Genomic DNA, 27,334 nt, shown 5'->3' with positions numbered 1-27,334 from the left:
ATTCCCTATTGTTTTTATGTATTCCTGAGTTTTAACTGCAAAGTAATTAATCATGCTTGAATTTTAAAGTTTTTGTTTTTGGCCGAGATTTTGAATAAAAAGGCGCAATGTTAGGAAATCCCGTGTTTGTTCTTGCTTTGGTAACTTGAGGAGCTTTTGGAAATGACGAGGAGTGTGACAGATTACACAGATCATCCGGCGATAATACCACATGCCGAATTGGTGCACAGAATCTAGGATTGTAAGTCAACTAACAAGGGCATGTTTACGCTGGCTGCTTTTTAGATATAATTACCATTTACATTATCCTGAGGACTTTTTTTTAGTAGAATTCTGCACTAATCTGGATGGAAAAGAATAAATAGAAAGTATTTCATCAAATAGATTTCTTTGATATTTTCCATTGATAAGATTTGGTTTTGCTTGGGTTAATGATGAGAAACATTTTTCTTAGAGTGGAAATCATAAGCACTGAACAGTGCTGATTGATTTTGGTGATCAAACAGGTTAATTGAAGCAGGGATGGAAAATCCATGGGTCTAAGCCAACATAGACTTTTGGTCCTTTTGTGAAGGGCAGGCTGCTTTTTTTCTAGCTAAGGGAAAATATTTGTTTGGCGCAGGCAGCTCTCCAGTTTCCACTTCATTGTACGTAGGCCCATCATTCTTCTGACTTGTTTTGTGGCTTCCATTCCTTTCAACTCTGATGTTTCTTTTCTACCACTGGTGACAGCATTGACCTGACTTGACTCCAGAACACCATCTTGCACCCATCACTTCCTCTCATCACTTGTGAAGATGTTTTTTTCAAAGCTAGTTGTGATCTATCCATGTATGCCCCGACTCGGCATAGGTTGAGTATTGTGCCCAAGAATCTCCGGATAATGTGGCCTTGTCCCTGCCCTGGTGCAGATCAAATTTGGCCATGAAGCTTCTGAAACAGCCAAAAGCAATTTGCTGTTTATTTTTCCGAGCGCAACAAAAGTACTATTGTGCTGAATTTTGTGTTTTAGATTCTGTGCTTCCAAAGAAGCTTTGATTATCGTAATAAATTGTAGGCAAGATCTCAGTAAGTCGGTATACAGGGGAAACTCAATTTGGTTATAGTAAACATGTCCACGTATTTCCAGTTTGTATTCTTAATGTGCATAATGTTTGTTGAAGGATGTAGCTGTTCCCTTGCTAGCACCTTTCCCATGTCCCACAGGTGAAAATTATTGCAATATTAATCTGCAGAAATATTTTAATATGTGGCTTAGTAGTGCAAAATGATGAATCTTGGCAATTTGGGCAACACTATAGCTTAGTGGTTAGTGTAGAGCTATACAGTGTCAACAATCTGGATTGGATTCCCACTGCTGTCTGTAAGGAGTGTGTACGTTCTTCCTGTGACCGCATTGGTTTCCTCTAGTACTCTGCATTCCCCCCCCCCCCACCTATATTTGCAAGGCGTATGGGTCTGTAGGCCAATTGGTCACATGGGTGTAATGGCGCATTGCAGTCTTGTTGGGCAGGAAGGGTCTGTAACTGTGCTGAATCTCAAAATTAAATAAAGTGAATTCCATTTAAAAAGTAATTGAACACTTGGAGTCTGAAACATAAAACAAAAGACCTTCTGGCCCACTCCGTCCATATTGACCATTAAGTACCTACCTATACCAATCTCATTTCCCAGTAGTCTGCCCGTAATCTTATGATGGTGTTTTCAAGCGCTCATCTAAATATGAGTGCACCTGCCTCCAATAATCCCTCAGGCACAGCATTCCAGATTTCTACAAATCTATTGTTCTCAAAACCCTTTTTAAATCTCTACCTCTTAAACCAGTTCCCTCTGGTTATAGAGGAAAATTTCTCGCTATCTACATTCTGCATGTCCTCAGTTTTGTATCAGGTTCTGCCTCAGTTTTCTTCCCTTCAGAGAAAACTAGGCTAATCTGTGCGGTCATTTTTCATTGCTGAACTGCTGCGTCACTGGTGAATCTCTTCCTTCTGACAGAGCAGGAATCGGAACTGCACACATTAGATGAGAACCGGAGGAATAATGTTGCATTAGAACATCCCTGCTCCCCTATCCCTGGCGGATGAGGGCTAGTATCACATGCCTCTACCAGTACAGTTTCTTTCAGGTATCCTTGTACACTAAGATCCTTTTTTCCCTTTATATTTTCTAGGGACTTGCCATTCATTATGTATACCTGAGCCTCATTAGTCCGCAGAAAACGTAATATTTCACATTTTTAAGTATTAAATTTCATCTCCCGTTTGTTTTTTTTTGTCAACCCATCGATGTTGCAGAGCTGAAAATTATCATCTAAACCAGCAAACTATTTTTTTACTACTGTATAGATCATGCATCTTTCTTTTTCAATCTTTTTATTAAGATCTTGCATCTTAAATTCTCATTCATTTCCTGCCTGTGATCATTTAGTACTCAATCACTCAGAATCTCTTAACATTGATTTCCCTACTTTTGGCGTTCGATGTGTCTTCATGTAATTACCTGCTGCCCATTCTGAATAACGGTATTGAATCTTTTGTTGTCCAGTCACCTCGCACCTCAGCTGTGGCTAGCGAAGGTTAGGAATTTTCTGTCGTATCCTCAGCTTTGTCTTCCCACAACAGTCTAGAATGTCTCTCGTAAGTGCCTAGAGACCTATATATCTTTAAGTCTGTTCAGAAATATTTTTCCCCCCTCCAATGGTAATTTCCTCCACAATTCACTGTCTCCTCCTTGAACTCTCCATATGCAATGTCCTTCGTTATATTTATTAAGCCCTCACCTATGACCTCCAGACCTATGCATAGCTTGCTCCTTTTTCCTATTAAACCCTTCTCTTTCCCGGGTTAACCTCTTGCCCTTAATGCATTATAAAATGCTTGATCTACTCTGCATACACTGTACTCCTTTAAGGCCTTACCTGTTATCAGTTCTCTGAATTTGTCTAAGGCTACCTTTTTTTATGTTATCCAACCCTTGGGATTCCTGAGACTTATCGCTGTAATGGTGAAGGCCAAGTTCCTAATGATGGTCCTGAACACATTTGATTTATAAATGCCTCCAATTGGTCAACTGAATACCTGCCCACCTGCGACTATTGAAATCCACTTTCCTTCAATTCAAAGCTTTACTTGGCAGTCCACTTACTTGCTTGAGTTGGCCATTGACTGTAAGTAATTTTACAGAAAGGTCCAAATGTTATTCACTCTGCCCTTTGAGTCAGCTTTTGACTAATGTGATTAGAAGCTCAACTGCACGTTCCAGTCTACATAGGGTAACTTTCACAGTCGCTCTCCCCACCCCCGGCAATATTTTGTCTGCCTTTGTCTTAAAACAAAATTAAAGGATTCCTATATGGTCTGGTGAGGAAACGGGCTTCAAAAATTTTGACCCTCGGAGAAAAGATTTAGTCTCTCCTGTTTTAAAAAGAAAACCTCTTGGTTTAAAAAAAACCTTATTCAAATTCTTCTGAAAGAGAAAAATCCCTTTCCTCATCCTATAGGATCTGATATATTTCATACAAGTCTCATTACACTCTTCAAACTCTAGCAAACCCCAGCCTAAATTGTAAAACCTTTCCAATTTGCTTCTAACAACCCGAGTTGATATCTGAAGCATGAATCCCAATAATGACAAGATTTCATGTCCAGCTAAATGTGTAAAGTCGTTTAGTTTTTGTTGACCCGCGATGCTTAGTAAGTAGACCAGAGGTCTATTTTGGATCAGCTGCTGCTTGAGAATTTGAAATGGCAGCAATAGAAATTATGGAAATTGTGCTGGGGCAGTGGCCAAAAATACAATGCCCCTTTTGTCAAAAGAAATTAGATGAGTGATTCTTTTAATTATGTCACAGAGTGCTGCTTGTAGAATGAAATACAATTAAGAGTGGTTCTGTAAACATACTGGAAAGTTGTACATAAGCCTCATATTTACTAAAACAATTAAATTTTTCATGGTAGTTTAATGTTTTTATTTGCAACTCTTTGGGCAGGTGTCGCAGTTGTGAAAACCAGAACAAGGCAATTAGCTGATGTTGGGAGCAGATTTATTAAGAAGGAAGCTCTGGAATATATTTTTAATTATTGCCATACTTTATCTGTGTAAACTGAGAATATCAGAGCATTACAAGTTGAGTTGTGTATAATGCTGTAACCAAATTTTGAATTGCTTATCAACTCTTTACTGACTTCTACGTTACAGGGTAAAATTAAGATTTGTTAGTTGGTTAGAGGAATTTTTAAGAATGGCAGAATATTTTAGTGGAGTACTTTTTAAATTGGGAAGGTGTTCAGCAGAATAGGGAGTTCTGATGGGAGTTGGATTGTTAGTGCATTCCAACCAGGAAAGGACAGGGCAGTATTTGGCTCTGTAACATCAGGTGGAACAGGGTGTTGAATGGGATAGGTTTGTGCTTTATTCAGTGATCTTGGTTCATGTTGAATTTTGATTGTTCCTGAATTTGGAAAGATTGAAGTGAATTTATTGTTAAAGTATTTTGATATCACCATATGCAATGCTGAGGTTAATTTGTGGGCATAATAGATCCATAATAGAATAGTATCAATGAAGAGCTGCACCAACTTGGGCAAAAGACAACAAGCTGTGTAAACACAAAAAGAAATAATAAGTAAGCAACAAATATTGAGAACACGAGATGAAAGTCTTGCGGCAGCTGCACAGTTATCTACAATGCAAACACTCAGATGTTCCTCCACCCTTGCCCCATGCCTCCCTGCCAAAAAGGACCAATATCACAGCACAGAGACTTTCAACCTTCTACATGGGCTTGCCACTGGAAGGAAGCCAATCTGGAAGACAAACGGAGAACTACCTTTAAACAAAGGCAAGGCTGAACATGATGGTGAATCTTATCGGCAATGTGCCAGCAGAGTCTTTCATCATCTGAAGGAAAGTGTTTGAATGTAAAAATCTCAAACCTTGCACAAAAGTTCTTGAAATGCAAGAATAATTCTCACTCAGTGCCACCTTCTCCCCCACGCCCATTGCCTCCTCCCTGGGCTGCTTCTGCAGTGCAGTCTATCCATAGTTTATTCAACACTTTCACTCCAGAAGCTAAATCACTCCAACTTCAGATATCACATGGCAATTTACAGATGACACGCATGTTGAGACAGAACTCTTAATTTGCCATAGACTCACTGACTGAAGCATATGAGAGACAGCAGGCCTTGCAACTGCGCATAAGCAAAATGGCTCCACCAAAAGCATTTTGCCTCTATAAGCCAAATGTCTTTGCTTTACAACTTCATTCACCTGCACCAAATACCAAGTCCATATAAGACTTTGGAATGCTAGCCACTTCCAAGCAAAGGCAAGGTTGAACATGATGAAACTTATCAGCAATGTGCCAGCATGGTCTTGCTTCATCTGAAGAAAAGCGTTTGAAAGTAAAAATCTTGAACATTGCACAAAAGTTGTTTATAATTCTCACTCAATGCTGCTTTCTCTCCCACTTGCATTGCTCCTCCCTGGGCTCCCTCTGCACCACAGTCTATTTGCAATCGGTAAGTACTAACAGAGCTCTGCCACAGCCAGAGATTAGCAGGTGGACAGAGAACATAAGTCAAAGATATTCCTAGGGTCTCTTTGGGGGTGGGTAGAGGGACGTGGAATTTTTTTTTGTGAATCCCTGGCCCGTGACTGCTTGAAGTGGAGAAGGAAAATTCAGAATGGCATTGAGAACCTCATCAATTTATTAGGAGCATGCAGAGAAACCCAGAGAATAGAATGCCCTTCTTCCCTCAAGCAAAAAAGACACATGATTCTGTAGATGCTGGAAATCTTGAACACACATAAAGATGCTGGAGAAACTCAGCAGACCAAACAATCATCTACGGAAGGGGAGAATGGACAGTCAACTTTTCAGGCCCAGACCTTTCATTTGGCTTCTTCCTTTCCAGACTTGATGAAGGGTTTTGACCCAAAACATCAGCTGTCCCATTTCCATCCTCAGATGCTGCCTGACTTGCTGAGTTCCTCCAGAATTTTGTTTGTTGCTCCCAATATTTTTTTTTGGAGCTTTCTGATGACCTCATAAGCTCTCCCAAAAATGATTTTGAAAAGTATGCAACCCCAGATTTGGTAATTACTCCCTGAAGTCATGATGCTGAAATTCGTTCAGTCATTTAGTGGTCAAATTAGACCTTTCTCAATGGTGCTTTTAAATCAGCGGGCAAGTTGTGAGAATAAGAGCCAAGAGCAGATGGATTCGCTATATATTATCAGAATAATTTGGGTACATCATCTCTGTGGCAACTGTTTGAAACTGAACCAAACTGTCTATAGTTCTCAGGGCACACTTAGCCCTGAGTTAAGTTTCAGACCTTGTACTAGTTGCCTATTCTGCCAGTGCAATGTTACTCAAACTTGGACTCCTGGTCTGGAAATACCTAGAATGGACACTCCTGTGCCCTCTAGCTCACCATCTGTTCTGCCCTTTGTGAAATGGAACACCAAAAGCTCTGCTCACTAAAAGCTCCTGTGCTTTGTGACCTACCCTAGTTACTGCAATTTTCAATATTTAAGTTGTTTTTAAATCTCTTCATTTGACTCGGTCCTCCCCATCTTCTCTTAATCCTCTCTAGAGTCTCTCACTGGGATCCGGCCACTGTCTAAGGAGTTCGTACTTTCTCCCTTAGCCATGTGATGTGCTCCAGGTTTCCTTCCACATTTGGGTTAGGTTAGTAAGTAGTGGGAGGCATCTAGCACATCCTTGGAATTTATTGGACATTGACACAAATGATGTATTTCACAATCTGTTTCAAGGTACATGTAACAGATAAAGCTAATCTTTATAAACTTTTATACACATGCCCTCACTTTCAGCTTCAAACCTATCCCCAGAATGGATTTGCTCGATCGTTGGTGCCCATTCCTGTAACCAATGAGGCAACAAATTTTGAAATTCCCTCCTCCATTCTTTCCCCAGTTCCCCCTCCTCTTAAGGCAATCTTTAGAACCTGTTGCAGTTTTTTCATCAAGAATCTGGTAATTGCTCAAGCATCTCCCTAAGTAGTGCAGTCACTTTTTTTCCCCCTCCACAGAAGATTTGAACTGTCTTGAGATGTTTTTGCTGTGTTAGTCACTCTGTAAATGGGTGTTACAGTTGAACAGTAGAGCACAACATTGAGCTTGTTGTATCTGTGCTACCTGATGGGAAGACAGTCAAGTTAGCTCTGCTTGCCCCCTTTTTGTGTATCCTTGTGTTTTCATCTCCCAGCGATTTATCAAATTCTGTTTGGAAGATTACTGATGAATCTATAGCACTTTCTTGAAGCTCCTGGATTTGGCCAAAACAATGTTACTTCTGGCTCACTCTTAACTCTTGAGTGGCAGCATAATTTCTAGTTTGTCAAAGCAACTTTGTGAAATAGCAGCAGATTGCTGTATCTGTGTCAAGATTTGTTGGACTTGCCAAAGTTGAAGATATGCCTAGACTAAGTTCTGCTGTGAGTACTGGAAGATGGAGGAATATCATAAATGCTGGCAGTTAAAGCTTTTCCAAAGAGGAAAAAGTGTGATATTGAAGTTCTACATTAACAGTATCTACATCGTTCTCATTCTGCTTTCAGTTTGATTTTACTAATTTCTTGCTTCTAGCTTCTACCTTCAGCTGTTCCTTCCCTCTCCCTCTTGTTTTCCCGCCACATCACGGCTTCCAGTAAATCTAATGCTGTCCTTGTCAGGGTCTGTGGTACCCTTGATTAACAAGGCCCAGTTCTGTCTACATCATCTCTTGCACTTTTTGTTTTTGTTCCTTTTTTTTTCTCCCTTTTCAGTATGCCAACCAAGTTCCACTCATCTCTTGTCTACCCCATCAGCCAGCATCCACAGGCAATCCAGCGCTGCATTTGCTTCCTCCTGAGTTGAAGGCCCTTGTGCTCTCTGCCACTCATCCATCAACATCCCAAAGGGATAATTTCCTTTAGTATCCTGACATTACCTTCTGTTCCCATCCACTTGCATTAGGTACAACACAAAACCTTACATCTTTCCTTTTTTTTGAACTCATGAGATGTAAAATAACTTGCTACTTTCAGTTCATTGTTCTCTCTGTTACTATATGTGAACTGGTTCCCCCTATTTAGTTTGAGCAAATGCCTCCATTCCATCCACAAGCTTCCAAATATACTTCACTTGCAGTCTGAGCTTCTCCTTCCTTTTGCTTGTTTGCTCTCCAGATAACGGTCAATAAAAGCGCAAAGAACAAACCTTCAATCTTTCGGTAAGCATTGCATAGGCCCACATTTAACATTGGAATGAATCAAAGTTTCTGATCAAAAATCCGTTTATTTGGACAAGTGTTGATAATTCTGTTACTGTTCATACTGACTCAAGATCCATCTTTTATTCACTGGCCCTGTTTCTATTACTTTTGCTTTGGACCCTCTTGTAGTCACATAACATCACTTGTCTTTCACCTCCTTAAGTCCTTTTATTTTTATTTTTCCCCATTCTTAAAGTGTTTGCTAGAGGTCTGATAATAGTGGGCTGGCTGGATCTTTGGTGGCCTGCCAAGATGACTGGTGTACGTGCTGGCTCTCGCAGGTATAGAGTCTGTGTTAGCCTAACATTCGAACAACCTGCCTGTTAATCTAGCTTCGTTACTCCACAGGGAATACTTGGATGTTGTTAGGTTGGATAGTGGTGTGTGGGGGAGGGGGAGAGAGGTATCAGCCCCAAGGTGAGACAATATTCCTAGACGGCAGAAAGAAAGGTTCGTGTGTACCACTGGCCAGCAGTTTCAAAGAAGAGCAACTAACCCGTATTGGATTGCTGATACCAGAGGCTTGAGAACCTTTTAAGAGAAATGGCAGTAATCCAGAGAGTTTTCTTTTAAAGCGAACTGCCTGAAATTGAAGCAGAATGAATCTGTGATTTGGAATTAATTCAAATGCACTGCTGTGATCGTCGGATCTTTCACTTCTAGTCACATTGATGTGACAAGTTATGACCATCACTGACGCTGGGAAGGGAAGTCGGGTTCTGATTAGGGACAGGAGAAAATCGGCAGACACTGGCACTCTGGGCAGCACACAGAAAATGCTGGAGGAACTCAGCAGGCCGGGAAGCATTTTGTGTGAGGCTCTGATTAGCTTTACCCCTGCGACTTCGGCAGCAAATACCTGAGGTAAAACAACAGAAAATACTGGAGATACCCAGTGGGTCTCACAGCATCTACAGAGAGAGCAATAGAGTTCGTGTTTTAAGGGTGAATGAACTTCCAGAAGGGCCTGAACTGATGTGGGTCTGTACTGCAGCGAAGTTGTGCTCAGCAACAACAATTTATTAAGAAAAAAACTAATATTTTTAAAAATCTATATCAGCCAAACCTTGCTACCTTGTTGAATCGTCCATTGTATCTTGGGTTTCATTAAGCACTGATTGAACTACAGATCCTCTCCGGCTTTAGAAAGCCTGATTTGTGTTTGGCCTATGCACAGGAACGAGTGTTTAGGAGAGCAGGATTTTGGATTTGCAGGCTGCTGGCATCTTCTGCCCTGTGAGAACACTGCAGCTAGGTTTCCAACTTGAAAGGGTTTGAGTTAGGAACATGTTCACAAAAATGGAACCCTGTCATCGCCTAGGGAGGATCTGCAGTTATTTCAGCAATTGCAGATTGGGGATTTCAAGGTTTGAAACTACTCTTAATTGGTGGGACCAGTCGCAGACGGGAAAATCCAAACGATGCAGTTATGGGTGAACTCCTGTTAGTTGATTGGATCTGTGAGCATCTTTGTGACAGAGCAAGTTGGCAGGACCAACAGGCTCCAGAACAGTTTCTTCCACCAGGCCATCGGACTGTTTAATTCATTCTGATAAAATTGTATTTCTATGTTATATTGACTGTCCTGTTATACATACTATTTATTACAGATTACTATAAGTTGCACATTTAAACGGAGAAGTAATATAAAGGTTTTTATTCATGTATGTGAAGGATGTAAGTAATAAAGTCAATTACATTCTATATTGTGCTGTACTGGTTTATAAGTCATAAAAGTAAGGATTCTAGACACAGGCATTCCAAACAGTTTCATTTATTTTCACTTGTACTGTTGTATTGGTGTGTACAATAGCTCCAAAAGACCCGAGAGGCAGTTTTGGGCGTCCTAAAATAATGCCTTGGTTAGTGGGAGCAGCCACAGTACACCCCACAGAGGCAATACCACTGGTGGGGAGGTATTATTCTTTTATATGTATCTGAGCATGTGGACACTGATCTATGGGTTTAACTAAGGCATTTGTTGTAGAATACAACTGTAGCATGTTATATTCCCTGTTCTTACAATGTTCCAGTTCTGCATCGGAAATAATTATGGTCTAGTCACGTGATCCCCCCCTCCCCCACCCAGTCCAACTGTAGAATTTCCTGTTCCTTGTAGGTGAGGCGGAGGCAAATTTAAACCCAGTCTGGCTTTGTGGAGAGGCATGGAGGCTGGAGTTGATGGTTAGTGAATAGTTAGATTGGAAAGTTAAAGACAAACTGTGTCATGAAGAAAGCTTCTATATTTGTAAAGTTTTGTATATGCATGTTTGTTTTTATTTATCCTGACGAAGGGTCTCGGCCCGAAACGTTGACAGTGCTTCTCCTATAGATGCTGCCTGGCCTGCAGCATTCCACCAGCATTTTGTGTGTGTTGCTTGAATTACCAGCATCTGCAGATTTCCTCATGTTTGTTTTTATTTGTTTATTTGTGAATTTTTTTCCCTTCACAACCTCTAGGCAGCTTTTGCTCTTTTTTTCACCTGGCACTAAATAAAACCCTTTTGCACTAACGCGCTGTTGTAGCTTACCATCTATCTTTTCCCAGTTCGTGACCTTGGTTGTGCATACAGTACCTGACAGTGAGGTGTGACAATCTGGAAATAAAAACAATGCTTTCCAGAAGACCTTGCCCGATGAGCCATTGATCTGTATAACTATTTCCCCACAGTTATTGGCAGTATTTTCCCCTGAGTTTGGGTTACTTCATCTGCATTATCTTGCTCTTGTGCATGTATTCAGAAGCAACTATTGAAGGACGATATTTAAAAAATATAAAGTGCATTGTCTTGCTGAAAGTGGAAATGTTTAAAAATTTTTGGGAGATTCTCAATTATAGAAAATGCTAACATGAAATTCTCTCAACCTCAGATTTGTTGAAGATACTGTACATTTCAAGCTTCAATATATCGAGCTTTAGCTACTATATAATCCTGAATTCTGAAAGGTAAGGAAAGACAGTTGGAAAAGTAAGGAACTTCATCCAGAATAATGGGCCAAATCATCCGAGTTCTTGCCACTACTGTTGGTAATTAACCGTGAGTTTTGAGGTCAGAAAGTGACTCAGTGGAAGGTTTGGCCAATCTCTAACCTTTTTGGTCTCCACCTTGCCAATATCGCCACTCTATAGGGAGCTCGGAATTTCCTGGCCTTTGTTTCGGTTTATGTGATTTCTGCTATTGGAGATCTAGGCTCTTTTCTAGTGCACCTGCAGTGATGATTGAGGTTGCAAAGAAGCTGGGTCTCTGCCTCTTGTATGGATGTGGGAGAGTGGTGCTACACCAACAGTCTGGTTTGAAAAGAAGAGAAATTAAACTTCTTTATACAACTACAGTTCGTCTCTTAATTTTCAGTCATCTTATTTGTGGCCAATCAATTGTTGATTGTTCTCTGCATATCATCAATAAATTAGTATCCTTAATTTCTTATTCAGGACCTAGAAGAGCAGACATTGCCATATACTTGAGTGCTTCGAGAAATCCAAGCTGATGAGCGATCAGATTCATAATGTTTATTCCTCATGGCTTTATAATTTGTGGTTACACCCATGATAATTGTGACTTTTTACATCCTTCATTAATATTGCTATGCCATCAGCTAACATTGAATGCGAGCCAGAATTGGCTGGGCTGTCTACTTCATGACTCACTGCTGGGTTTTGCTGAAGCATTTGTAATGTTAACCATTTTTTTTCTTTAGCCAGGTGTTTCTTCTATTTTTTTGTACTCTTGTATCTTTATTACAGTCATTAAAGTAAAATTGCCAGTATTCTCGGAAGTTCAAACTCCACGCTGCTTGATCATTTCTTGTAACCACAGATACTCACTTTCACTTCCAGTACTTACAACTGGCATTGTAGTACTGCTTACTGGTCATAGTTTACATCTCGCATTTTCTTGCAAGGAGTTTCATCATTATGCCTCTAAATATAGAGTCAAATCTCAGCAAAGTATTTTGTGCTGTATTTTACTGGGGTGGTTGGAGAGTTATTTGGTTCCATTGGAATGGTTTGAAGAATTGGCCTGCTTACTTTTATTAACTGAGTTCACTCTTTGTTCTCAGTGTAGGTGTAGCTATCAATATTCCAGTTTATTTTAACTCAGTTGCAACAACAACTGTTAACTGTAAAAGTGGAGGCGTTTATAGGTAATTAACAACCCTTGCAGTTCTTTTAAAGTACTTGTGGAGTTCCCAACCTTGCTTAGTAGTATTTGTCCACGACATTAAACAAAAAAGGTTGAGAACCCCTGCAAAGTGTATTTTATTTAGCTAAATGTTTTCCTGGTCCAGTTCTTCACAATACTTCGGGTGGTATCCATAGTCAGAGCTGTCGTCTGGCATGAGATCCCTCTCACTACCGGTCTTCCTTTCTGCTTGAACAAAAACCTAGTTTTTAGTGATATTATTGGAACTGATTTGACTTCGTTCCTACGATATGCTTTAGGCCCTATTGCTCTAATGCAGCACTGATGTAAATATAGAACATTCTGTCTGTCTCTTTCTCTTGCTAACATCCCCCCCTTCGCACAAACACCCCAAGCATAAGCACTGACAATAATGTCATCAGCATATGCAGAGGCAAGTAACTTGGTAATCAGTGCCCGCCAAAGAGTTCTTCACACAGAGTTTGCGTGGAGTTGTGCTGCTGAACTCTTATCGAGCTGAGCCTGTAACTACAAAGGTAAGAGGCCGCCTAATAGCAGGACAACTGAGCTGGCCCATTATGTGCCTACAACAAACTGTTATTAATGGGAGAAATGTGAATTATGTGCATAACTTTGAAATCTTAGATCCATTAAATAGTTTAAGAACTTTTTATAGCTATTTCTGCATGAAAGCAAATCTGGAGTTCAGTTTTTAATTTCTAACACAGGAAGCAATGCCAACCTGAAATTATTAACCTGGTCAGTTGAGGAAATACACCAGAGACACGAACTTACCTCTGAAATGGTTTTTATTCAGAGAGGATTTCCCAGCCCCACGCACTTCGGATGTAAGGTAGCCAACTCCCAATTTGTCGGTTTACAAAGGTCATACTTTTACCCAAAAGCAGGGTACTACATTCACAAATATGGTTACCGATTCGAATTCATCAGTTGATTGGCTATTGCATAGCTAAGCACGCGAAATGCTCGGAATAAGCATAGACGCAAGCGTAATATTCGGAATGGGTATGGGCGCAAGCAAAACACTCAAAATAGGTAAATAGCTCAAAATACTTTGCCAAACTCTCTGTCTTATGGTCGCAGGTTCCCTTTTCTTTATGGTTGCCAGCTGCTATCTGGAATCTTATCTTAGCTACTTCCCCAATAACGTATCCTCTCACTGATCCTATCTACATATTTTGCTACGCTTGCCCCTTAATCTCTTCACATTCTCAGCAAGTGCTGTGTGTTGTAGAGTAATGCAGATTATGCAGTGATATAATGGAAGGGTGCAGTTAGTAATTCCTACATGGGAAATGGATTGATTCACAAAACACCATGAAGAAAATCAAGTGCACTTCCTACGTCACACGTCCTGGTCTGTTGAAACATGGTCAAGTGAAGCATGTGCCATTTCATGTGGCCCCTTTATAAAGTTCTGATTTTTGTCACAATTTGTTCCTGACAAAATCCACTGTGTCACTCTGGATATGAGTGGGGTGAGGAAATTGCAGATGAATGGCCATTTCCATGGCATCTATTTTGTACACGCTTGAGGCACAGCCAGAGGCCAGTCTTGGTAATTTAAAGTACAAGAGGAACAAATTGTGCTGGAAGAATAGCCTTTCCTGTGCATCATTTTACTCTGTATCTTAGTATAAAACCTTGCAATGCTGCAATGCTTCAAATTGCATTTGAAAATATTAAGTTCAATGCTTTAATACCTCTAAAGTAAAATTGATATACTGTATTGGATAATAATAGATTTGATGTAAAACAGATCGGTTGTGGAAAAAGTCATACATCCACATGGTTGACTTCAGAAATTTAATTTGAAATACAGTTCATAAATGTTATTTTCTTCCCTTGTGGGTCTAAATATTTTCTTTCTGTATGAAAGCAAAGACAATGCATTAATATTTGTGTTCAGTGGTGAATGAGAATAAAATTAATTAACTTTTATGTGATTGACAAGAATAATGAATTTATTGTAAGACATTGCATTATGGTACATGTAGCCAATTATTTCAGTTTATCAGAGAGCCCTTTATATTTTTATCTTGATTTTAGTGAGTGTCTGTGCTTGGCACATATCGAAACATCCATTGATTTTCTTTTAGGACCAAGTAATTCTTATCAAAAGTAAGAGGGATGTAGTCTACACTGATATAAAGTACTGTTTGAATGCAAGAGAGAACGCACAAACTGCTTGGTTAAGTGGTAGCATTAACAAGGATAACTATGAGATGCAGTTTATAGGAAAGCAGATGGATTATACATTCAAAATAATTAATACTGGATATAAAAATAATGAATTGAGTCAAGGAGCAAAGTGATTATAGATTACAGAAAAGTAGTTCATTTCAAGCAGCATTGCAGGTTAAATAATAATTTAATAGAATAGAGAACAGAAGACTGTTTAGCACACCACAATAAATCTCACCATCCTAAATAGTCTATAACCCTCCATTTTTCTTAGATCTATGTGTCTCATTTCAGATTATCTTAAATGCCCAATTGTACCAGCCTATAGCACCACCTCGACACTGCTAAAAATAATGCCACTAAAACTGTACACCATCTTCAATCTTGATCTTCAAAACTGTATCATTTCACACTTTACTGGATTGAACTCCATCTGCCACTTCTCTGCCCAACTCTGCATCCTGTCTACTTCCAGTTGTAACCTACCACAACACCAATCTTCACGTCATCTGCAAACTTACTAACCCGTTCTTCCACTTCCTCATCCAGCTCACTTAAAACTTCACAAAGAGCTGGGGTCCCAGAACAGATCCCTGTGGAACAGCACTAGTCACTGACCTCCAGACAGAATATGCTCTGTGTACAACCACCCTTTGCCTTCTATGGGCAAACCAATTCCAAATCTATGTAGCCTTGTTTCCATGAATCTCTTGCCTCATGACTTTCCGGATGAGGCTATACCATGGGGAATCTTGTCAAATGCCTTATTAAAATCTAGCAGGCCAGGCAGCATCTATGGAAAAGAGTAAATGGTCAATGTTTCGGGCTGAGACACTTCATCAGGACCAGAAAGGAAGAGGGAAGATGTCAGAGTCTGACCATCCACAGCAACACCAATCTTCATGTCATCTGCAAGTCAGATTCTGACAATTTTCCCCTTCCTATCGAGTCCTAATGAAAAACCTCAGCCTGAAAGGTCAACACTGTACTCTTGTCCACAGGTGCTGCCTGACCTGCTGGGTTCCTCCAGCATTTTGTGTGTGTTCCTTTGGATTTCCAGCATCTGCTGAATTTCTTTATTAAAATCCATATAACAATCTCCACTCTACCCTCATCACTTTTAAATCTGAATCAAGCTCATAAGGCATGACATCTGTCACAAAGCAATGCCGACGATCCCTAAACTGGCTTCTCCAAATGCTCATAAATACTATACCTAAGAATCCTCTCCTATACCCACTACTGATTTTAGATTTACTGATCTAAGTTCCCACGGTTATCCCAATTATACATCTTGAACAAGAGAACAACACGCGCCATCCTCCAGTCCTCCAGGACCACTCCTGTGGCTAGAGAGAATGCAAAGATTATCAACAACTTCCCACCAATCTCTTTACTCTCTTCTCTTAGCAACCACCATATATTCTGTCCATCACCAGGGATAATCTCTCCTATCTATCCTAATGTTTTTTCAGAGGCATTTCTGATAACAAAGCATTGGATTTGGTCTTATAGTATTGAATTCAGAAGCAGCGCAGCTTTTAGTAGGAACCTGTTGAAGCTTCCAGTAAGATGGTGACATGCTCAGGTGCACTGGCTTCTCCAGAGCCAACCAAAGGTGTTTTTGTCTTTTTCAAATATCTTTTTTTTTTACAATTGCAAGATGCTGCTGGACATTAAGAACTTCAGGTACTGTAGGTCTACCCCATTAGCAAGTTACTTGATAGTGGGAGATCTGATACAGACTGTGTAGCTGCCTGCTATAGAAAGGTCGTAGACAGTGCGTGAAGTTGGTGTGCAGTCTAACTGTGAGTGACTTGTCTTGGATATTTTTGTTGTGATCGCAAGACCATGTTGGACATTGGTAATGTAGAATACTGCAAGTCTGGTTCACTGGTTTAATGGCGAGACTGTTGGCATGGACGCTACGTGGCCTCGGTTATAGGGCGGACTGGGTACCATACTGTTGGCTCGCCTGTTGCAGCCACCCAGGAGAGGAAGTGCCAGAGGCACTGTTTGGTGGCATCCATGCTGGACTGAGGGCATACCCCTCCTGTTGGAGCTGCTCTCCAGTGTTCACTCGGTGGAAAGCACGGTGGATCACGTGTGCACATACATCTGTGAATTGCTGAGGGCTTGATCTTTCTGACAATCATCCGTGTGCCATCAATCTGCAGAACATGTAATGCAGGTAATTGGGCTACATCGTAATTTTTCATGTGACTGTTTACTGTTATCTTATGTGCTATTTATCCCCAGTACTGTGTATGTATATTGGTATATCTGTGTATGTTCTTGGCCCCACAGCAATGCAATTTAATTTTGGCTGTATTCATGTATGACTGAATGATAATTAAATTTGAAATTGAGCTGCACTTGAATTATGCTTAGTAATGTTTGTTGTGTTATAACATGTATTTTTACTGGATAATTAACCAGTGATGATTGCCAGTGCTGAAAGATAAGTTATTGGGAATAATTAAAATAATGGACCTGTTATCCCTCCCTTAAAAGACATTTAAAGGATACCTTGCTTGAGTTTGTTATTAATGGCTTAAAGGATAGATGTGGTGAGAATGTTCCCAAGGGCTATAGATACAAAAAGAGATTGTAAAAATCATTAGAAGTAAGAAGAAACTGGAGAGACTGGTTAGAATAACACACACAAAATGCTGCTTTGGCCTGAAACATTGACTGTACTCTTTTTCATAGATGCTACCTGGCCTGCTGAGTTCCTCCAGCATTTTGTGGGTGTTGCTTGGACTTCCAGCAACTGCAGATTTTCTCTTTATACTACAGGGGGGTGTTGATAAACAAATACCTCTGATGTTAACAGAAGAGGGCAGTTTGACTTCATTAGAGTTTGTGAGTAGAAAAAAAGTACAAAGACTAAGAAAAGTAGTTGGAAGGAGAGATTTTTGGATGGTTTAGTTGTGGTGAGAGGCCTGTCTGGTGCTTTATGTTTGTTACTCCATGAATTTAGCAAGTCTAGTGGTTGAGAAATTGAACAGATTTTATCTATTTTCATGGATGTTAACATAAAAATCCAGGTTGAAAATGACTCTGGATGGAATGGAATCAGTAAACAAATAATGCAGAATGTAACAGAACAGGAAACTAATGAAGTTTTTAAAAAGTCCTTTTGGAGATGATGGATATATTAATTGTCACCTTCCAAATTTCAACAGATTCTTTAACTGTTCCTGTGAATCAGAAGGTAGCACGTGTAACCCCCAATATTTAATAAAGAAGTGAGAGTGAAACAGGGAACTATAGACTGTCATCCATAGTTTGGTAAATGGTTTAGTCTTTCATTAAGGAAGTGATAAATGGGCACTTAGAAAATAATTGGATTACACAAAGTAGGCATGGAATAATGAAAGAAATTATGTTTGGCAAACTTGTTAGTTTGAGTGGTAACCAACTGATGTGTAACAGCAATAGCTAATAATAGAGGGGTATTTTTAAGGTGATTGGAGGAAAGAGGTAGGTTTTATTTTTACACAGGAAATTAGTGCACAGAACAAACACACTGTTGGGCTGATGCTGGAAGCAGATATATAAGGGACATTTAAGAATCCCTTAGATAAGCACATGGATGAAAGAAAAATGGAGGTCTATGTGGTATGGAAGGGTTTGGTTGATCTTGGAATAAGTTAAAAGGTCAGTACAATATCTTGGACCAAAGGCCCTGTGCAGAGCTGTACCAATCTGTTTTATGTCATATTGGGTCTTTTAAATGACCATTTTGACTTCTCGTCTTGGGTCATTAAAACTGGTGTAGGTAAACTGGGGTTGTAAGGTTGTGTAGATTAAGGATTGATTAGTCTGTGAACAATAGGAATAAATGGGTCCTATTTGGGTTGGGAGGCTGTGGTGATTGTTGTGGCAGGAAATCATAGACTAATTGATTTATACTGCATAGAAACATGTCCTTTGGCCTAACGCCTATAATGATCAAGATGCCTTTCTATGCTAATCCAATTTGCATATACGGTACTTGGCCTAAGTCCTTCCAAGCCCTTCTATGTACCTGTTGTAATTGTACCTGCATTCGCCACTTCCTCAGGCAGCTTGTACTGTTGCGTACCCGTCACCCTTGATGGGTTGGTGGTAGGCCCGAGCTGTTCCCAGTCTTATCATAAGGAGGCAACAATTCAGGACTGAATTGGGAAGAAATTTCTACATGGAAGATGGTGAATAATTGTAATTCACTGTTAACTAGGCTGTGACATCTCAGTCATTGAGTATTTGAAGGCAAAGCAATAGAATTTTATATATCAAGGTTATTGGGGATAGTGTTAGTGGGTAGATAGAACAACTGTGCCTACAATTTCTTCGAATATACCTTGTGGGATTTGTTAATTACTGTCAATCAAATTCCTGACTTTATAAATTAACTAATGCAAAACTGAAGCTTTACTGTTGGATTACTAATTTTGAATATGTTCATTCTTCCTTTGTTCTGCCTCATAATTTAACTGACCTTAAACTGGAACTGCTGTTGACTGGCTGTTCGTCCAGTGCCTTTTTTATGATTGCGCCCTCATCTTGTTTCCATGCGACCCAGATGTTACCTTCACTGCCATATATCACTTCACTCTGTTGGCAAAGTTCATTGGCTGTTTAATGAACAAAAAATGGCTGGTAAATGCCCTGCCACAGCAAAATTTACAGATAGAATAGTAATTTAGAACTTTCTTAAAGATTTTTTTTTCAGCTTAGTTGAAGTTTGATAACTAAGCTATCAAAACTGGCTCCATATTTAATAAATTAAATTCTGGATAAATGATTAGATTGAAATTCAAAAGCATTGGCTGCTTAGCTTTGCAGTTAAGCTTCAGTACATTGTAGTGAAATAGCCACTTGATCTCATCTAATCTCCTCAATGTATTTTTTAAAATGTCCAATTTCTCCTGAAACTTGTAGCTTAAAATTCTGATAATGTCGTTGTCAGGAACTGGAAATATATTCTCAATCTCTTCTATTAGAGAAATCATAAGGGTTAGACTGACTCATGAGAAGCACTCATATATTTCCAAAAAATTGCTAGGGAATGTTTGATGCACTTACTTTTCCAATTTACCCATTTTATAATTTCAATCATCAATAATAAGAGATTTGAACTATTTCAGGGAGTCTGTTACCATTGCTCCATTACTCTATGGATACACTTGCTTTTAGTGCCAACTTCTTATAACCGGGATATCTCAAAGCAATGTGCGTGATTAACTTGGTTTCCATTGACTGTTCAAACAGTAAGATTGCCCTCATCAAAGCGAGGAATATCCTGAGAAAGGAAGTGTCCTATATACTAAACCCCTTTGAAATTCTGATTGGTTTTCAGTAAAAGGTCAGGAGCAGCTCCAGCAAAAGGAAGCCTGTGGTCTCGAAATGAGCCACTGGTGAGGTTTGTTCGTTCTCATGCTCGTGTGCAGTGTGGAGATTGGAGGTTTATTGCCTTGAAGAGAAACTCCTTTGAAATTAGTGCCAGCAAATTTCGCTTGAAACCAAATTAAAATTTAAAGTTAAGCTTGTGTTGGCAGCATCTAATGTTACAAAGGGAGCTATGATAACTATGTAAAATTTCTCCTCTTAGCAATTTGAATGTTATAATAGTCAAACATAGTAGAAAGAAGCAGTTTAATTCGGGTAGATATTTCTGAAGTCGGGCGTCTTTAACGCATGTGTTGTTATGCTCACATCACAAGTTCTAGTGACATATGAGATTGGAAATAGTGGAATCTGGAGCAAAATACAACCTGCTGAAGGAACTCAGTCAGTCAGGCAAGATACTAAATGTTTTGTGTTGAGACCCCTCCTTAGAACTGAGCGTGTAGATCTTAAGACATAGGAGAAGAATCAGGCCATTCAGCCCATTGTGTCCACTCCACCATTCCATCATGTCTGATATATTTTCTCTCAACCCCATTCTCCTGCCTTCTGCCTGTATCCATTGACATCCTTACTTATCAAGAACCTGTCAACCTCTACTTAAAATATACCCAGTAACTTGCCTTCCACAGCCATGTGTGGCAGTGAATCACACAGATTCATCACCTTCTGGCAAAGAGGAATCTCTCCTTATCACTGTTCAAAAGGGACGGCCTTCTACTCTGAGGCATTGGCCTTTGATTCTAGGCTCTGCTAGTGTTGGAAACATCCTCTCCATGTACACTGTATTTAGGCATTTCAATATTTGGTAGGTTTCAATGAGACCAAACCCCAAACCCTCTTCTTCAAACTTCAACAAGTACAGGTCCAAAGCCATCAAATGTTCCTGATACATTAACCCTCTCATTCCTGGAATAATTCTTGTAAACCTCTTCTGGACATTCTCCAAAGTCAGCACATGCTTTCTTAAACATGGAGTCCCAAACTACCTACAATATCCCTAACATGGTCCGAGCAATGCCTTATAAAGCCTCATATTACACCCTTGCTTTTATATTCTAGTCCTCTCAAAGTGAATGCTAACATTGCATATGCCTTCCTTAATAGTAACAAAACCTGCAAGTTAACCTTTAGGGAATGCTGCACAAGGACTCCCAAGTCCTTTTGCACTTCTGATTTCTGAATTTGCTTCCCTTTTATCATTCTGTGGGTACCCTGCTTCCTCAACTCTACTTGCCTTCCCCCTCCCCCAATCTGTCTTTGTATCATCTATCATCTGTAAGCTTAGCTATGTAGCCATCCATTCTGTCATCTAGATCTCTAACGTATAGTGTGAAAAGTAGAGGACTGAACGTTGACCCAAGCAGCTAACCAGAAGGGGCTTCCTTTATTCCCGTTCTGCCTCCTGTCAGTCGGCCAATCTTGTCCATGCTAGTATTGTTCCTGTAATACTTGATTAGCAGGCACCTTGTCAAATGCTTTGTAACATCAAAATAACAATGTCCACTGATTCTCCTTGGTCTATCCTGTCTGTTACTTCCTCAAATAATTCCAACAGATTTATTAGGCAAGATTTCCCCTTGAGGAAAACAGGTTGACTTCAGCCTCTTTTACTGTGTGCCTGCAAGTACTCTGAAACTTCATCCTTAATAATAGGGTCTAACATCTTGCCCACGAAGATGTTGGGTTAACTGGTTTATAATTCTTTGTCTTTTGCCTCTGTCCCTTCTTAAAGAATAGAATCCCATTTATGACTTTTCAGTCCTCTAGAAACATTTCAGCGTTTAGTGATTCTTGAAAGATCACCACTGATGCCTCCACAATGTCTTCAACTACCTCCATAAGTTGACCCTGAACGATGGAGGCTTCACTAATGTGTACTCCACTTTGTGGCTACTGTTCAGAGCCTCTATATAATTCTCATTAGGGTCTTTTTACCCTTGCAGTTTCTTAACACAACTCTACTCACAAAGATTCTTCACCTTTTGATCCTATGTCACTTAAAAGGGAGGAGGCTGTCTTGGTAACAAGGGGGACAATTGGGGGAATTACAGGTTTAGTTTCAAGAAATTAATTATTTATTATAAGCATTTGATCCTCAGTGCCTCGTAATTGAGTGCAGTCACCCCACCCTTGCTAACCCACTGTTCTCTTAGACTTTGTTCAAAGCCAATTATAGTTGAAAAGCAATCTGACACTTCTGAGTTTCAAAGGTTCATTTATTATCAAAGTACATCTCTGGAATTCTTCTCTGGATAGCCATGAAACCAGGAAAGAAAAGAACGGCAGCACAATCAACCTCCTCTAAACCCCACCCCAGCACAAAAAAATGGGACAAACACATTGGCCCCCAAATACCCCACCCTTGCACAATAAAACTAGAAAGATCAGGTGAAAACCACAGAATATAAAAAAACTATAAGACTGGGGGAGAAGGTCTAAGGTCAAAGTCCATATCCAAAACTCGGAAAAACCTGGGTAACATTTTCCGAACAGTAGGCTGTCCCTCTCGGATTGCAGAGCGATCTGCAGCGATCACAAGGCAGGCAGTCAGTGCTCACCTTCCACATTCATCTCAATGGTTCAATCTTCCTCGTCACTTTGATTAGCAAACAAAGGAAGGTTTAATTGGTGAATTGGAGTTGAACAATGACTCTCGCCCTGTCCCGCTGCCTTCTCACCATGAAGTTCGTGCACGCTGCCGCTTGTCTCCCACAATCCTCTCAGAGGCAGCAGTGCACTAGAACATCCAAACAGTCTCCAAACTTCCGCATTTGCTCGATGTTTCAATCTCCACCTTTAATTGGCGAAATGGAGTTGAACATCAGCTTGAGCCTGTCCTGCAGCCCCCCCAAGCTTGCCCCCTGTGCCTCCTGGAATCCTGTTGGGAGTCTGCAGGGACACCCAAATGATCTCCAAAGTGTAAATCACAGGGTCCAACAGTTCCTGAATCACTTCGAAGGTGAAAAACAAATGCAAAAGCCATAAAAGAAGTGAAATGTATGATTTCATGATCTATTTAGATGTTGATTGAAGGAACGTTGTACGCAGGCGCTATCTTGTCTATTGCCATATCATGAGAGATCTGGACTGAAGAAGTTATTTTTTTTTACTGGACCTGGCCTGTGCATTATTAACCATATAACAATTACAGCACGGAAACAGGCCATCTCAGCCCTTCCAGTCCGTGCCGAACGCTTACTCTCACCTAGTCCCACTGACCTGCACTCAGCCCATAACCCTCCATTCCTTTCCTGTCCATATACCTATCCAATTTTTTTAAAATGACAATATCAAATTTTAAATGGATTTATACCAGCACCAGTAACCAACAGCAGCCAATATGTCGGCTGTGTGAAAATGATTTTTCAAATGAGGCATTGAAACTTGCCAGGTACCTTGAACATTTGAAGAGAATTCACTCTGATAAAGCATACAAGAATTGAGCTAATCTACAGTCACTTCAAGAAGACTTTCAGAAATGGAAAACACTTCAAAACAAGTTTGCCTGCACATCACAATAAAACAGTGATGGTTTGCATGCTTTGTACAACATTTCACTGCTCCATTTCTAAATCTGGAAAGCCTCATACAATGGCAGAGGAGCTAATACTACTAGCAAGGGCGGTTTTGCGTAAGTGATTCTGCTCAGCCACAGCTCTGTTCAAAGACAATTAGATGAAATGTCTGAGAATGTGCAGCATACTTAAAATAGAAGAATTTGCTCTGTGGTTGGTTGAGTCAACTTTGCTGGCGACAGATCTCTGCATCTTGGTTCTGTTGGCTTTATAAAAGATGAAAGCATGGTTTGAATTGTTACTTGCAAGGGGTCTAGAAACAGAGACGAAGGGTGAGCCTATATCTTGGGTTATTGAACAGTTTTTCAAAGAGAAGGACATTCTGCTCATCAGCCTTCTTGCTTGTGCAACTGATGGGGCACCATCCGAGGCAGGATGCCACCATGGGGTTATTGCCTTCTTGAAAAAACTCTGTAATTCACAGACAACATCTAGTTTTTTTAAAAAAAAACAAGTGATTGGCAGCGCAAATCATTAAATACTGTTATCACAGTGGTAAATAAAATCAGGTCCCGTGCACTCAATTCTCAATTGTTTTGAGAGCTTTGTATAGAGACTGGTGAGCAGGTTGAACGCTTGCTGTTGCACACAGACGTCAGATGGTTTACAAACAGAAACTGCCTGAGACAATTTTATGCACTTTTTGAAACTGTGATAAAATTCTTAGAAGACTCAAATGTTTTATTCCAGAATCAACTCCAGAATATTAGGCATGGCATTGCTGATTTGTCAGAAACATCTGCAAAGTTTAAAGGAATCAATCTTCAGTTGAATGGAAATGTGAATTTTATCAAAGTCAAGTCCGTCATCTCCACTATTCTGTATAAATTAACTCTTTTAAAGTGCAACATTGGCTGTCACGACCTTTTCCAATTTCTGAGCTTCTCAGAGGTTGAAGAGAAAGAAAAAATATCGTCAAGTATAATGTGCCCACCTGGGTGAGCTGCATAAAGACATATTAGATATCAGGATCTTCTCTTGATCCAAAGTCCAGGTTGGGACATAAATCCATTCCTGAACACTTCTAATGAGAAATTAACAGGAAGGATGGCGGAAGAACCGATCTCACTGTAAATGATTTTGAGCTGAAATCGTATCAAAACATTTGAAAGAAATCTCTGAACACTATCCTGCATTGTAGGAAAAGGTCAAGATGTTCTTTATTGCCTTTCCAACATCATATTTAGTGGAGTGTGTTTTCAGTGCAGTCACCTTATTTCTTTCAAAGCAACTAAACAGACTGCAAATTACTGAACGTGGAGATCTGGGACTCCTTCAGAGTCACATTCAGCCTGATGTTGAGAAGCTGGTATCACTGCATCAAGCCCATCCATTTCATTGAAAGTTAAAAGTGTAATGACATAATGAATAGTTGGATTACTAATCTATGCTCTAAAAATGTTGATGAAAATTGGTTTTGCTATAACTAAAGAAATAATTTTATTTTCAGCTTTAAATGTATTTGAATTTTTTTTTGCAATTATTGTCATTGCTTTGAATGTGTGGTTCCTATTTTCCTTCACCGTGCATCCATTAATCAAAATTCTTTATAGTTTTTATGTAATGGCTGGAAAAGGAGAGGGGTGCCCCGAGGATGTGATCTGGGAGCCAAGGGAGTGGTAACCACTGTTTGGGAGCCACTGTTCTGCAGTGTTGTCATAATCAAGTAGTTTTATAAATCTTCTTATCAAAGTGAAATTTGGTTTATTCTACAATACATTAACCTAACAAGTTCTTATATTTATAAATCTAATACCTTGAGTGAAGGATGGATCATGCATCATCCTACTTTTAACACATTTTAGCCTTTGGACCAACTTTGCAATGAATGATCTTAAAGAAGCAACATTGCTTTTTTTTGATCAGCCTGAATTGTTAAGGCTTTGAAAACTTGTAATGAAATAACTTGCATTTAGTATAGCATTTCTTCTCTGAATCCAGATTAGAAAAGCTGGCTTTGTTTACATGCTTTTGTGATTGTAGGTTTTTCATAGGGAGATCCTCATGTATGACTTGTTCTCACTCTGGGTCTGTAGGTTTTGAGGGGGTTGATGAAGCCAACGTAGGGTCTGTAAACACTGCTACACATGGGCAAGAGTTGCTTGATGGTTACATGTGTGGGTAGATTGGGTGGTAGTGCTCTCCTCCCACTATTTATGTTGGACTTGAGCGGGCCTGAGTATTTCAATGTCTCCCTTCATTGAGAGGAAACTTCTGAGAGTAGTTTGCCTTTCCCAAAGTTTGCGTTCTTAATGTAACTGGTAATCAATAGCAGTAAAACAGAATGCTTACTGTGCCGAGGATGGAACAGAAGATGGCAATGCCATGATCCTTGATAACACAAACAAGCTGTCAACGGAAATTCAACGGGGAATTGCAGTACAAAAATCATAGCTACAAACAACACAAACTGTAAGGTCTGTTTTCTCCTAATCATAAATGAACAGGTCAATAACGGATTAGGGCTTAGACTCTGACCATGCACGTCTGCTTACTCAATGTACAAGTCTCTAACATCAGTTTACTCATTTCAGTAAGGTGCTCTTGTGCAATATTGTGCACAAATATAGCACACATGTACATTAGAGTCATCTAGTTGTATCAGCCATTTCTTTTGGTGTTTCCACTACCTTTGTATTGTCACATTGATTGTCACCCAATCATGGAAAAGTAACTTTTTTTTTACCTCCAATATGATAGCTACATTTTCTTGTTATCTTTGTATCCATTTTTTTTATCTCTCAAAGTTCAGCCAAAATGTTTGTAGTGAAAACAGAAAATGCCGAAAGCACCCAACAAGCCAGACAGCATCTCTGAAAAAAGAAGCCTAGCTTATGTTTTGGGTCAAAGGTTTTTATTGTTTGCAGTCATGGCTTTTGTCCTGCAATTGCCTGTTGGATTTCTGTGACAGCTTGTTAGTATTACAAGACTATCAAGGAATTGTCATCTTTGGTTCCATCCTCTGCACAGTAGGCATTCTGTTTCACTGCTATTGATTGCCTGATTCATTAAGGAGAGTGGATCACCATGATGTAAGAGTGAAACCTAACCTTAGATGAACTTCTGTGTTACAAAGGTTCACATATTGTGTGTAAGGTATTTTCCAAATCTTGTTAAATCTTAGTTTTGCACTGAGTTGGGGCATTACTGCTTAAGATGCTGTTTACTAGGCTGTCGCAATTGAAGATATTTTAACTTCAGGAAGCATTTGGTGGTAAGTTTTGTCTTTCCTGCCACTTTTAACTTCTGTCTATTCATCTTACTCTGTTAGAGGATTCTGCATGGCAAAGTATGGATTGCATACCAGCAATGGATTTACTAAAACAAGCTACTTCCAAAAATCTTGATTTACCACCTTAATCCTGTTATCTGTGCTTAGCAAAATAATCTATTTTGATCCAGCTCACAATATTACGGTGCAAACACGAGGAAATCTGCAGATGCTGGAAATTCAAACAACAACACACACAAAATGCTGGTGGAACACGGCGGGCTAGGCAGCATCTATAGGGGAAGCGCTGTTGACGTTTTGGGCCGAGACCCTACTGTTACTGCTTTGGACTGTATTTTAAAGTGTGATTTCAAAATAAACAAACTCTTGGGTAAATTATTTAAACACAATGCATCTGTTGCTAAAACTACAAGCGAAACAATTTGATTTTTGTGAATCTGAATTTATAGCCTTAAAAGGAATACAATATCACCCCCAGAAAATGTTAACAAAAGAA

General features: G+C 39.7%; 1 protein-coding gene across 2 annotated transcripts in view; it reads left to right on the top strand.

Moving 5' to 3' along the window:
- LOC132394129 (semaphorin-4D-like) overlaps positions 1-27,334 on the top strand; it is a 161,335-nt gene that overhangs the window by 52,020 nt on the left and 81,981 nt on the right. The window contains exon 1 of one of the 2 annotated variants that reach the window (XM_059969900.1): positions 26,728-26,820. The exons of the other annotated variant lie outside the window; for it this stretch is intronic. The gene's annotated coding sequence lies outside the window, so the exon portion shown is untranslated. Of the gene's footprint in view, positions 1-26,727; positions 26,821-27,334 lie in introns of those variants that run through there. 2 annotated transcript variants of the gene reach the window in all.

This window comes from Hypanus sabinus, chromosome 5 (genome assembly GCF_030144855.1).
Source record: "Hypanus sabinus isolate sHypSab1 chromosome 5, sHypSab1.hap1, whole genome shotgun sequence".
Classification (NCBI taxonomy): Eukaryota; Metazoa; Chordata; class Chondrichthyes; order Myliobatiformes; family Dasyatidae; genus Hypanus; species Hypanus sabinus.
The sequence above is the reverse complement of the archived record's forward strand: the minus strand, read 5'-3'. Positions and strand labels throughout refer to the sequence as shown.